Raw genomic sequence first — 13260 nt, 5'->3', positions numbered from 1 at the left:
GCGCGGCGCTTATGAATACAGTCTCCCCTGCTCACAGCATCTCATTACAGATGCTGTCCGGGGGTGGGGGGGCTCCAGTACATGGTACAGTCAGGGCCGTTTTAATACATTGGTGGGCCCAGTGCACAGCCCTCAAGAGTGGGCCCCCCCTTACCTTTCTGCACATTGTATAATGTACTGAATTTGCCCCCACACTGTATCAAGAGCCCCAATACATACAGTAGTTACCTTATAACACTATTTCCACCATACAGTGATTACATATTACATAAAAACTGCACTAAACAAAACAGAAAGATATCGCCAATGATACCATTACATAATACCGACACATCATGACCCCTAACACTACAACCCTATAACAGAGTATAGTTACATCCAGTGACTCACCGGGGGCGTCTTCTCCGATCAGAGTCTGTCACCTTTTCTTTTTCTCTCCATCCAGCCTGGGCCACCTTGAAGTCTTCTCCTGGCTGTGAATCTTCTCTCCAGAATCTGCCAGACAAATATTTTAGGCTCCAACACATACAGTAGTTAGGTCCCTTGTACCCCTATACAGTAGTTACACCCCTCTGTACTCCTACATAGTTACACCCCTCTGTGCCTCCATAGTTTTAAGGTGTCCCTGTAGTATATAGACCCTCATGTGCTCCTCCAGTTATATACAGCCCTCCTGTGCGCTCCCCCATTAGTATATAGCCCCCCTGTGCACTCTCCCCAGTAGTATATAGCCCCCTGTGCTCACCCACAATAGTATATAGCCCCCCTGTGCTCTCCCCCAATAGTATATAGCCCCCCTATGCTCTCCCACAATAGTATATAGCCCCCCTGTGCTCTCCCACAATAGTATATAGCCCCCCTGTGCTCTCCCACAATAGTATATAGCCCCCTGTGCTCTCCCCCAATAGTATATAGCCCCCCTGTGCTCTCCCACAATAGTATATAGCCCCCCTGTGCTCTCCCCCAATAGTATATAGCCCCCCTGTGCTCCCCCTCAATAGTATATAGCCCCCCTGTGCTCTCCATAATATATAGCCCCCTGTGCTCTCCCCCATAGTATATAGACCCCTGTGCTCCCCAATAGTATATAGCTCCCCTGTGCTCCCCAATAGTATATAGCCCCTGTGCTCCCCAATAGTATATAGCTAACCTGTGCTCCCCAATAGTATATAACCCCCTGTGCTCCCCCATAGTATATAGCCCCCTGTGCTCCCCAGTAGTATATAGCCCCCTGTGCTCCCCATAGTATATAGCTCCCCTGTGCTCCCCCATAGTATATAGCTCCCCTGTGCTCCCCCATAGTATATAGCCCCCTGTGCTCCCCCAAAGTATATAGCTCCCCTGTGCTCCCCCATAGTATATAGCTCCCCTGTGCTCCCCCATAGTATATAGCCCCCTGTGCTCCCCCATAGTATATAGCCCCCTGTGCTCCCCAATAGTATATAGCCCCCGTTCTCCCCCATAGTATATAGCCCCCTGTGCTCCCCAATAGTATATAGCCCCCGTTCTCCCCCATAGTATATAGCCCCCCTGTGCTCCCCAATAGTATATAGCCCCCGTTCTCCCCCATAGTATATAGCCCCCCTGTGCTCCCCAATAGTATATAGCCCCCGTTCTCCCCCATAGTATATAGCCCCCTGTTCTCCCCCATAGTATATAGCCCCCTGTGCTCCCCAATAGTATATAGCCCCCTGTGCTCCCCCATAGTATATAGCCCCCTGTGCTCCCCCATAGTATATAGCCCCCTGTGCTCCCCAGTAGTATATAGCCCCCTGTGCTCCCCTATAGTATATAGCCCCCTGTTCTCCCCCATAGTATATAGCCCCCTGTTCTCCCCCATAGTATATAGCCCCCTGTGCTCCCCAATAGTATATAGCTCCCCCTCCCATATAACATTGAAAAAAACAAACACTGTTACTCACCTGGATCCATGCGTTCCTCTTCTCTTCCCTCCTGTGGCCGCACTTCCTGCGGTCACAAGAGGCTGCACTCCCCTTACCCTCGCGCCGATGCTCTAGTGACGTCGGGCGCTAGAGGGAGAGCGCGGCCTCTTGTGACCGCAGGAAGTGCGGCCACAAGAGTGAGTGACTGACAGGGAGGGAGCCAATGGCTCTCTCTCTGTCAGTGTCGCTGCTGCTGCAGCGCTGAAGCGCCGCAGCAGCAGCGGACGGGGGCAGCGGCGGACGGGGGGGCCCTGCAGGGGGCGCCATGGAGGGGTAAGTAGATTACCCATCCATGGCGCTCCCCCATGACAGGCTGGTGGCCGGAGCCCTGTGCGACCGCACTGGTCGCACATAGCAACGGCCGGCCTGCTCGGGGGGGCCCCTTTAACCAGTGGGCCCGGTGCACGTGCACCATGTGCCCTCTGGTTAAAGCGGCCCTGGGTACAGTCAGTGGCGGATTATAATGTGGGCGGCCGCCCGAACCGCTCATATTATAATCTGCCACTGAATGCCGCCCCCATGAAGATAGCTGGTGGCGCCGCCTGAGGCAGACGATTCAGGTCGCCTCATCATTGCGGCGCCCCTGTTGGCAGGAGATGGGAGAGGGTGGCATGACAGAGGGTAGCAGGAGAGAGTAGAGGGTGGCAAGAGAGAGTAGAGGGGGGCAGGAGAGTGGAGAGGGTGGCAGGACAGAGGGGAGAGAGTGGCAGGAGAGGGTGACAGGTGAGGCGAGAAGGGTGGCAGGACAGAGGTGAGAGGGTGGCAGGAGAGGGGAAGAGGGTAAGAGGAGAGAGAAGAGGTGGCAGCAGAGAATGGATAGGCTGGCAGAAGATCGGAGAGGGTGGCAGGACAGAGGAAAGGGTGGCAGGACGTAGGGTGGCATGAGAGAGGGTAGCAGGAGAGAAGAGAGGGTGGCAAGAGAGAGTAGAGGGTGGCAGGAGAGGGAGAGGGGCAGAGGGGAGAGGGTGGCAGAAGGTGGGGAGGGGAGCAGGTTGGATGGCAGAGGGGACAGAATAAATGCAGGGAGACTGCTAGCAGCACGCTAGCAGGATCTCCCTGCATTCACTGTGCCACCAACGACATCGGCGGCACGGAGCGGCATGGGGGCGGCACGGGGCAGACATCGGGAACCCGACCGGGCTATGTAATTCATGGATCCCTCCCTGCTCACCTCAGGATCAGCAAGCAGGGAGGAATCAATGAATTACATAGCCCGGTTCACCCGTGATTGGCTGGCGGCAACCGGGCGATCGGGCACCCCGCAACACTGGTGACTTACCGCCCCAGACACCACCAATCACCGCTGAATTCCAGGTCACCAGCATCACATGACCCGGAATTCACATACATAGCCTTGATTGGCATCACAGGGTGTGTGTGTGTTAAACTTCCCCCTCCGTGTGAAGGAAAATGGCCTGCTGTAGAAAACAGCAGCCATCATCCCGCAACGTCACACGGCGATCGTCTAAAGGACCTGCGTAGCGGTACAGCATGGGTTCTTGAGACGTTAAAGGGGTTGTCCAGCAAAAATCTTTTTCTTTTAAGTCAGCAGGTGTCAAAAAGTTATATAGATTTGAAATTTACTTCTATTAAAAAATCTCAAGTCTTCCCATACTTATTAGCTGCTGTATATCCTGCAGGAAATGTTGTTTTACTTTCAATCGGCCTCTTTCTGCTGCCACCTCTGTCCGAGACAGGAACTCTCCAGAGCAGGAGAGGTTTTCTATGGGGATTCATTGACTCGGCCAGAGATGTCAGCAGAGAGCACTGTGTCAGATTGATAATAAAAAAAACATTTCCTGCATTATATACAGCAGCTAATAAGTATGGGAAGACTTGAGATTTTTTAATAGAAGTAAATAATAAATCTATATAACTTTCTGACAGTTGATTTGAAAGAAAAAGATTTTTGCTGGACAACCCCTTTAAAAGAGAAGTCCAGCTGGGTGGGAAAAAAAATCGTTAACCGCAGGGAGTGGGGGGAGCATAATGAAGATGGTTTCCTTATTGACCCCTGTGCCCACGCTGTGCTGCATCACCCGGCTTCTGTCCCCCGCCAATTGTCATCTCTTCCTGGTTTTGGGGTACGTCGCGACTCTTGCTCCAGTCACTGACTGGCTGAGCGGGGCAACCGGGTCAGCAAGGTCATGACATAGCTGCAGTGGAGCTTTGAAGACTGCCAGCTTGGGTCCAAGAGCAGGATGGGACAGGGACCCAGGAGCAAGATGGGTCAGGTAAATATGCCTTCTTTATTATAATCTCCCACCCCTAGCCCAAAATAATTCCCCCCCCCCACACACGGACTTCTCCTTTAATAAATCAAGGGATTTGCTCCAAATAATTCTCTGTACCTTCATTACTTTCCTCAGGTTCTCAGGAGGTGAATTGGATGGAAATAGAAAACAGAACATTGTCGAAGGATTTTATTCTCCTTGGCTTCCTGGAAGGACGGGTTCTTTGTATAATTTCAATGGCCACCATATACATGATGATCATTATTGGGAATTTCTCTGTGTTTAGCATCATCCAGGTGGACAGCCATCTCCAGACACCCATGTATTTTTTCTTGAGTTGTCTATCGTTATTAGACGTCTGTTATTCCTCGGTCACCCTCCCGGCTATGCTGGTCAGTGCTATCACCGGGAACAGGAGGATATCCTTCCATAGATGTTTCACACAACTTTATTTCCTCGTCTCTTTTGGAGGATCTGAATGTCTTCTTCTGGGTGCCATGGCCTATGACCGATATGTAGCCATATGTAACCCCCTCCGATACCATGTTGTTATGAATAAGAAGTTCTGCTCAAGCTTTGTTGCCGGATGCTTGGTCAGTGGGTTGGTGAATTCTGTGTTCTACACCTTGATGACCATGAAGTTGACCTTCTGTGGAGATCATCTTATCAACCATTTCTTCTGCGATGTCCTCCCAATGTTGGAAGCAGCTTGTAGCGACATCCAGAGCATCAAATTGTCATTGCACTTTGTCGCCATATTTATAGGGATGTCTCCCTTTTTACTTGTGATGAATTCCTACATACGTATCATCTCCGCTATCCTGAGAATCCGCTCCTCGCTCCACATGTTCCTCACACCTCATAGTTGTCACCATCTTTTATATTACAGGTATTTTTAACTACAATGGCCCAAGCTCGGGAGATTCCTTCATCGCTGTTCGAGTGTCGTCTGTTCTTTATGGTATACTGTCCCCATTGTTAAATCCTATTATCTACTGTTTGAGAAAAAAGGATGTTAAGGAAGCCTTGAAGAAAGCAATGATGATGAGACTTTACAATTGGACCCATGTCTTTCCACAAACTTAAAGGGGTGGTAGTGTGAAGCAAGGATGGTAAAATCACAAGTGTACCACATAAATTCCTGTCTGCCCCCCCCTCCCCCTCTTAATCTAATCACTTCCTGGTTTCCTCTTTGAACTGTGACCTTGCTGTTGCCAGGTAACAGAGCACACACTTTCCCACAATCCCCACTTCTTGCAGAGTCAGTACTTCCTGGAGATTGCAGTTATACTGAGCATGCCTGGCACATTTTAAAGGACAACTTCGGTGAAAAGCTTTTTTCCAGTAGGTGAAACAAATTGCAAAGTTATATAACTTTGTAATATTCTTCATTCACCTATCTGCCCCCCTTCCCTATCTTTTCCCCCCTCAACCCCCCACCAGGAAGTAAAGTAAATTCATTCTTACCTAATGACTGTTTTCTGTCTTTTCTGTGGCAGCCATTTTGTGACAATGACATCATCAAGAGGGAGGCGGGTCTATGCCCAGTTAAGCCAGCCTCTCTTTGTCAGATGACTCAGGTTGCTCAGCTCTGATTGGCTGATGAAGCTGTAAGCCATCTAACAGTTCTACAGAGTCAGTTAGACGTCACAGGAGACAAAGTGCATCATGGGAAAGCCTAAACCAGGAAATGAAGAAAAAATGAAGCCACCAACTGGAGCTTCAGTTCAGTTTTATTTTATTTATTGTTATTAGCGCTGGAGTTGTCCTTTAATGGGTAGAAACAAAGGGCAACAGGTTATCAAAGCATTGAAAGCACATGGAGGATTAGTACGTCTATATCTTTCTCACAGAACATTTTCAGAAATGCTTGTACATTGGAAATATATTTCTCATAATGCATTAATTTAGACCTGGTATTTCATGGCACAACCTCTTAAAGTTGAAGTCCTTAACAGTTTTCTGGTTCATGAAGTAGAGTTCCATCATGGGTCTGGTGAGAAGTATGGGGAGGGCTTCAGAGCTGCTATCTGCCGATGACACAGAATGCCGATGACTGGAGACCCATTCACTGCCAGCCATGTAGCTATATAGATGCTGGGATTAATAGAGATCCAAGCAGTTACACTGTAAGGACCCTTTTACACAGCAGCTTGTGTTCCTAGAAATGCTCATTTGTCCGATAATCTTGTGCAGATGTGACAGTGATCAGTTGATCAGCTGATGGCATCTTTTGACTGGCAGTAAAATCTATTGTTATCAGCCACACATCTTATGTACAAAGGATAGGTCAACCTACTAGTGTATCTACAATGGATAGGTCAGCCTACTAGTGTATCTACAATGGATAGGTCAGCCCACTAGTGTATCTACAATCTATAGGTCAGCCCACTAGTGTATCTACAATCTATAGGTCAGCCTACTAGTGTATCTACAATGGATAGGTCAGCTCACTAATGTATCTACAATCTATAGGTCAGCCCACTAGTGTATCTACAATCTATAGGTCAGCCCACTAGTGTATCTACAATGGATAGGTCAGCTCACTAGTGTATCTACAATCTATAGGTCAGCCCACTAGTGTATCTACAATGGATAGGTCAGCTCACTAGTGTATCTACAATCTATAGGTCAGCCTACTAGTGTATCTACAATGGATAGGTCAGCCTACTAGTGTATCTACAATGGATAGGTCAGCTCACTAGTGTATCTACAATCTATAGGTCAGCCTACTAGTGTATCTACAATGGATAGGTCAGCTCACTAGTGTATCTACAATCTATAGGTCAGCCTACTAGTGTATCTACAATGGATAGGTCAGCCTACTAGTGTATCTACAATGGATAGGTCAGCTCACTAGTGTATCTACAATCTATAGGTAAATTCCATTTCTTAGTATTAGAAACCACAATTTATTTTAAACAAACCTTTTATCTGTTATATGTTCTTTTGTCATATGCGTTTTTTCTTTTCTATGAGCAGCCTAAATTAAATAGGCTGGGTACTGCAGACTACCCTTCTTCATGGCCAATGATCTTAGCCCTGTCTTATAAGGCATCAATAGATCATCGTCTGCTTCTGTAACACCCAGGTCCCACTCAGCAAAGTAAAGGAACTGGTTCTCTCGATAGACTCACCCACAGCTCTACACAGCTCTCTGCAGGCCTCCGGCATCAAGCCCAGTGCAAAGTTCCTTTCCTAGTCTTCGTTCCACCAATGTCCAAGTCTGCACCAGCTTTTGCTACACCACAGTCTTCCAAGGGGGAACATGTCCGTGACCCGACCACTTCACATGCCAATAACATTTCCAATAGACACCACATGGGGACCATCCTCTTAATCCCCTATTGGCTACAGACCCACCTTATATTGGGTACCAACTGCACCATGTCACATACAGTATTTGCAGGGTGGTCAAAATTAGTTGACTTCTTGCTTTCCTGCTTTCACGTGCAGAGATCCTGCGACCTTCTCCTATAGACCCATAGGCCAAAAATGCTCAAACTCTCTCATTCTGGACACCCATGTTAGATCACTGTACTGGGTGCTCTCATTCTGGACACCCATGTTAGATCACTGTACGGAGCTCTCTCATTCTGGACACCCATGTTAGATCACTGTATGGAGCTCTCTCATTCCGTACACACATGTTAGATCACTGTACGGTGCTCTCTCATTCTGGACACCCATGTTAGATCACTGTATGGAGCTTTCTCATTCTGGACACCTATATAAGATCACTGTACGGTGCTCTCTCATTCTGGACACCTATATAAGATCACTGTATGGAGCTCTCTCATTCCGTACACACATGTTAGATCACTGTACGGTGCTCTCTCATTCTGGACACCCATGTTAGATCACTGTATATCGCTCTCTCATTCTGGACACCTATCTTAGATCACAGTATAGCACTTTCTCATTCTGGACACCCATGTCCTGTTCTCTCATGTGTTTATAATAGTTTAGATAATCAATTTGACATCATTTAAAACATTTTTTTTTGGAGCAAAACAGATTCCCCAGTGTTGTAACAAAATAGTCACCTCTCCTCCTTCCTGTACTTCTTTTCACCCCTGGGCACTCACAAACAAGGTCTTATAGCTGGGTCAGGGGTTAGGATGCTCTCTGTGTCAACATGTGATAGTGAAAAAGATTACAAGCTGTGGAAACAAGGAGAGGTGAGTATCTTTAGAATCTGTATTTGTCTGTGGGGTCTGTATTTGTCTATGGGGTCTGTGGGGTCTGTATTTGTCTATGGGGGTTGGTCAGGGGTCTATTTATTTTCATAACCAAAAACGTCACATTCATCTATTACTGTGTATGATCCAAAGATAATAAAATATCATTGCGGATCTGCCTTCTTTTTTTACGCAGACTTTTTTTTTTATTTTAATGTATATTTTGTATTAATGGTTCTGATGAGATGGGGAACAGAAGTGCAGAAAGCCGCCGACCCTGCCAAAATCTTCCTGATGACACAAAGTCCTCTTTTTTCTTCTATTTCCTCTATTTTCCATTAATATTTTTTACGAGCTTCTGGATTATTACATAACAATTTGATTGGTTTTATAGTTTTCTCCACAGCCCGTCTTTATATTACTGACAGTATATATCTCCACTCTATTCTATCAAAGGCTACTCTGGCATCCAATGATAGGATAGATATTTATTGACCACTTGGATACGACAAAAGGCTCTGAAAGTCTCAAGGTTTGCAGTAATTCTTTCCCTAGGGTTTTCCATAAAGCTAGCATCATATACTGAGTGTATGGCATTATCATTGTAAGCTTTCTGTGGGGGACTCTGGAACAGTGATGGAATGGTGGTAAGCTGAAGGGTCAGGTTTTTTTTCAAGTGATGAGCTCTGTCCTTCATGTCTATTACTATTCTTGTATTCCTTGCCATTATCTACGTTTACAATATCTGATGTATTATCCCAGCTCCACCATTTCCTTAGCAAAGGACAAAATTATAAAATTGTATCCTCCAAGACCAAGATTCTCCATTCTGACTCATCCAACCTTCTCTGTATCTTAGCTCTAATACGTGTTCAGATCTAATGCTGCTGGTTGGCAGAGGAAGGTCGAACATTAAATTTTTGGAACTGAGAACTTTGCCCTCTATACTTCCGTCACACGCATATGGTTCCTCCAGTCTTTTTTTAGATGGCTTTTACTATAAAAGATCAGTAAATGTCAAGATAATAACAGAGGCAAAAAGATGAACAGTTAGATAGATCTCATCTAGTGCTAAGAGAACTTGCTCGAAGTTCGAGTTTAGCAACTTTCAATGTTAAAGGGGTAGTGCGGCGGTAAAAAATTATTCACAGAATAACACACATTACAAAGTTATACAACTTTGTAATGTATGTTATGTCTGTAAACGGCCCCCTTCCCCATGTCTCACCACCCCCACCCGTGTACCCGGAAGTGTAGTGCATTATACATACCTGATCCGTGTCGGCATAACTGCTCGGCCAATCGCGGCTGAGCAGCTGATGACACGGCAGAGGGCGGCCGGCACTCGGGAAGATCGGAGGTGTTCGGGCCAGCCGGCCGAAGATGACGTTTGGCACAAGATGGCGGACGGGCGCGACACGGATCAGGTAATGTATAATGCACTACACTTCCGGGTACACGGGTGGGGGTGGTGGGACACGGGGAAGGGGGCCGTTCACAGACATAACATACATTACAAAGTTGTATAACTTTGTAATGTGTGTTATTCTGTGAATAATTTTTTACCTCCGCACTACCCCTTTAAGCCTTTGACACCTAGCGACTGCAGAAGTTGCATGCCGCCCTAGGGAGTCTTGGAAAACATGGCTGTAGCCAACTTCTTGAGACTCCGAGAGTCAAATGCCGAGCGTTCCGCTTCAGAGAAACTTTGCTGAACCTGAACTTTTGCCAAGTTCCTTCAACACTAATCTCATCCTCTTGTGTTCTTTCACTTTTCAATCTTGATCCAGAAGGACAGGTAAACCTTTACTGTAGTAAGCATGCCCTGGTCACTGTGCTTTTCCAAGCAAGGGTTCATCAAAAAGTTTAACCAATTCATTCTCCATCCAAGTGTGCTCAGTATAATGTATGTCTATGAGAGTACAGTCACCTTTCTAATCTCCCCAGCCAGGTCATAGAAGGTGGGCATTAGAACTATTTATGTGTCACTATTGTTTTTCGGGACTCCAAAGTTAAGATCATAGCAATTCCTCAATAGAAAAGACTATCTCCAATTGTTTCCATTCTCCAAGATGCAAAAAAAAATCATTAGAGCTGCTAATTTCTATAGATCTGCTGGAACCTTATAATCGTGTAACAAGCAGCAAGTGGCAAGTGAGGTCCAAGGTTTATACAGACCAGGTGGACCTAAGGCGGCTTAAGGTGGCCATATACCTTCACTAACTGAAGTTATTTCTCCCATTTGGCATGGCCTATGCCTATGGGGAGAAAATAGCTCTCTGACTGCAGCTTATCTCTAATAGGAACAATGCACAGGACTCTCCAGGTGTGGGACCAGTTCCTCGGTAACCCTATCCCCTGGAGTTAGCTGCGTCCCTCCAAAATGATGTGTAATCTACATGTCCAAAAAATTTTAATCAACAAATTAAGGAATCTGCTCCAAATAATTCACTTTTTCTTAATTCCTTTCCCAAGGTTCTCAGGAGGTGAATTGGATGGAAATAGAAAACAAAACATTGTCGAAGGATTTTATTCTCCTTGGCTTCCTGGAAAGACGGGTTCTTTGTATAATTTTTATGACTGCCGTTTACATGATGATCATTATTGTGAATTTGGCTGTGTTTAGCATCATCCAGGTGGACAGCCATCTCCAGACACCCATGTATTTCTTCTTGAGTTGTCTATCCTTATTAGATGTCTGTTATTCCACGGTCACCCTCCCGGCCATGCTGGTCAGTGCCATTACCGGGAAGAGGAGGATATCCTTCCATAGATGTTTCACACAGCTCTATTTCTTCATCTCTTTAGGAGGAGTTGAATGTTTTCTCCTGGCTGCCATGGCTTATGACCGATATGTAGCCATATGTAACCCCCTCCGGTACCAAGTTGTTATGAATAAGTTCTGATCAGGTTTAGTTGCCGGATGTTTGGTCAGTGGGTTGGTGAATGGTGTTGTCCACACCTTGATGACCATGAAGTTGACCTTCTGTGGAGATCATCACATCAACCATTTCTTCTGCGATGTCCTCCCAATGTTGGAAGCTGCTTGCAGTGACATCCAGGGCATTCAATTGTCATTACATCTTTTCACCATACTTCTAGCGATGTCTCCCTTTATAACTCTGATGACTTCCTATATACATATCATCTCCGCTATCCTGAGAATCCGTTACTCAGAAGGACAACAGAAGGTCTTCTCCACATGTTCCTCACACCTCATGGTTGTTACCATCTTCTATTTTACAGGTATTTTTAACTACAATGGTCCTAGCTCTGGAAATTTCTTTGTTATTGTGCAGGTTTCATCTGTTCTCTTCGGTACACTATCCCCATTGTTAAATCCTATTATCTACTGTTTGAGAAACAAGGAGGTGAAGAAAGCCTTGAAGAAAGCAATGACCAGAGCATAGAGTGTGGTGGCAATGATGATGAGACTGGCAAGCCGTATAACATCAAGGAGGCCATTCCTCCACCAAAGCTCCTGACATTATTTATTTGGCTAAGGTACGAAAAAAGTAAAGGCCGTATTACACCTGTCAGCTCGCTTCCCCTTGTTCCCCGCTCGCTGCACTGTGCTATTGCTGCCCAGACGATCTAGACCAGGGGTCTCAAACTCGCGGCCCTCCAGCTGTTACAAAACTACAATTCCCATCATGCTTGGACAGCCAAAGCTTCGCTTTGGCTGTCCAGGCATGATGGGAATTGTAGTTTTGCAACAGCTGGAGGGCCGCGAGTTTGAGACCCCTGATCTAGACGATCACCCAGGTAGCCCCCCCTCCGCAGCTCCCCATGGCCCCCCTGCTCTTACCCGCTTGCTGCCGTTGCGCATAATAGCGCCTGCAACGAGCAGAAAACAAGGAGCAAGCGAGCGCTGACAGTGCTCGTTTGCTCCTCTCCATTGCCCCGTGTAATAGGGGCTTTAGATTGTGCAGGCTGCCCATTGAAGCCAGCGACACTCCTATTGCATTGGGCGACGCACTGCAAACCATCGCTAATTGTGCTCTTTCGGCAAGTTGAAAGACCATGATCTGCCGACATTGTGCATGTCGGCTGATGGTAGTCTTTTAACATGCTCTATTACACTAAACGATTTTCGGCCTGAACGGTCAGTAATCATCCAATTAAGGCCGATAATCGTTTAGTGTATTAGGACTTTTACTGGTGTAGGAAATGTAAATAATTGTCCACATTTAGAAGGCTTTGCAGAATATCATGGCATCTTTTACTCTCTGAGCTATGACCCTGCGGTTGCCATGTAACAGAGCACACACTTTCCCACAATTCCCTTTGCTTGCAGGCTCGGTGGAGACCAATTAATAGTAGTTCCTGGAGATTGCAGTTACACTGAGCCTGCCTGGCGCACCTTAATGGGTGGTAACCAAGGGCAACAGGTTATCAAAACATTGAAGGCACATGGAGGATTAGTGAGTCTATGTCCCTCACACAGGACATTTTAGCAGAACCACTTCAAAGGGGAACTATGAGCAGTTTAGCGGAATCTAACCTGCTGATAGCTTCCTAGTGGGCAGGATGGAGGGGGCCGTGGGGTGGGCCGTATTGGTTCTTGGGGGGGGGGGGGGCGCCCCCAGTGCTCCTAATGGCTTACCGGGCAGAAGATTTTACAACTAACAGCACTGGAACGGCGCCGAAGATGAAGGTAACAGACATATCTTCATCCTCTAACCTGCTGTGGCTGTCAGCAGGTTACATCCACCTACCCTTCTGATAGTTCCCCTTTAAGTTGATTTCCTTCTGGTTCATGAAGTATAGTTACATCATGGGTCTGGTGAGAAGTATGGGGAGGGCTTGCGAGCTGCTATAAGCAGATGACACGCACTGTCGATGACCGGCACTGGAGACCCTTTCAGTGCCAGCCATGTAGCCGTACAGATGCTACGATTA

The 13260-nt window shown here is 46.7% G+C and overlaps 1 pseudogene; it reads left to right on the top strand.

Moving 5' to 3' along the window:
- Positions 1-10853: 10853 nt before the first annotated feature.
- LOC138768617 (olfactory receptor 5V1-like) lies at positions 10854-11768 on the top strand (annotated as a pseudogene).
- The last annotated feature ends 1492 nt before the right edge of the window (positions 11769-13260 follow it).

The sequence above is a fragment of the Dendropsophus ebraccatus genome, chromosome 12, assembly GCF_027789765.1.
Source record: "Dendropsophus ebraccatus isolate aDenEbr1 chromosome 12, aDenEbr1.pat, whole genome shotgun sequence".
In the NCBI taxonomy this organism is placed as follows: Eukaryota; Metazoa; Chordata; class Amphibia; order Anura; family Hylidae; genus Dendropsophus; species Dendropsophus ebraccatus.
Note: the sequence above shows the minus strand (reverse complement) of the source record. Positions and strands in the feature narration are given on the sequence as shown.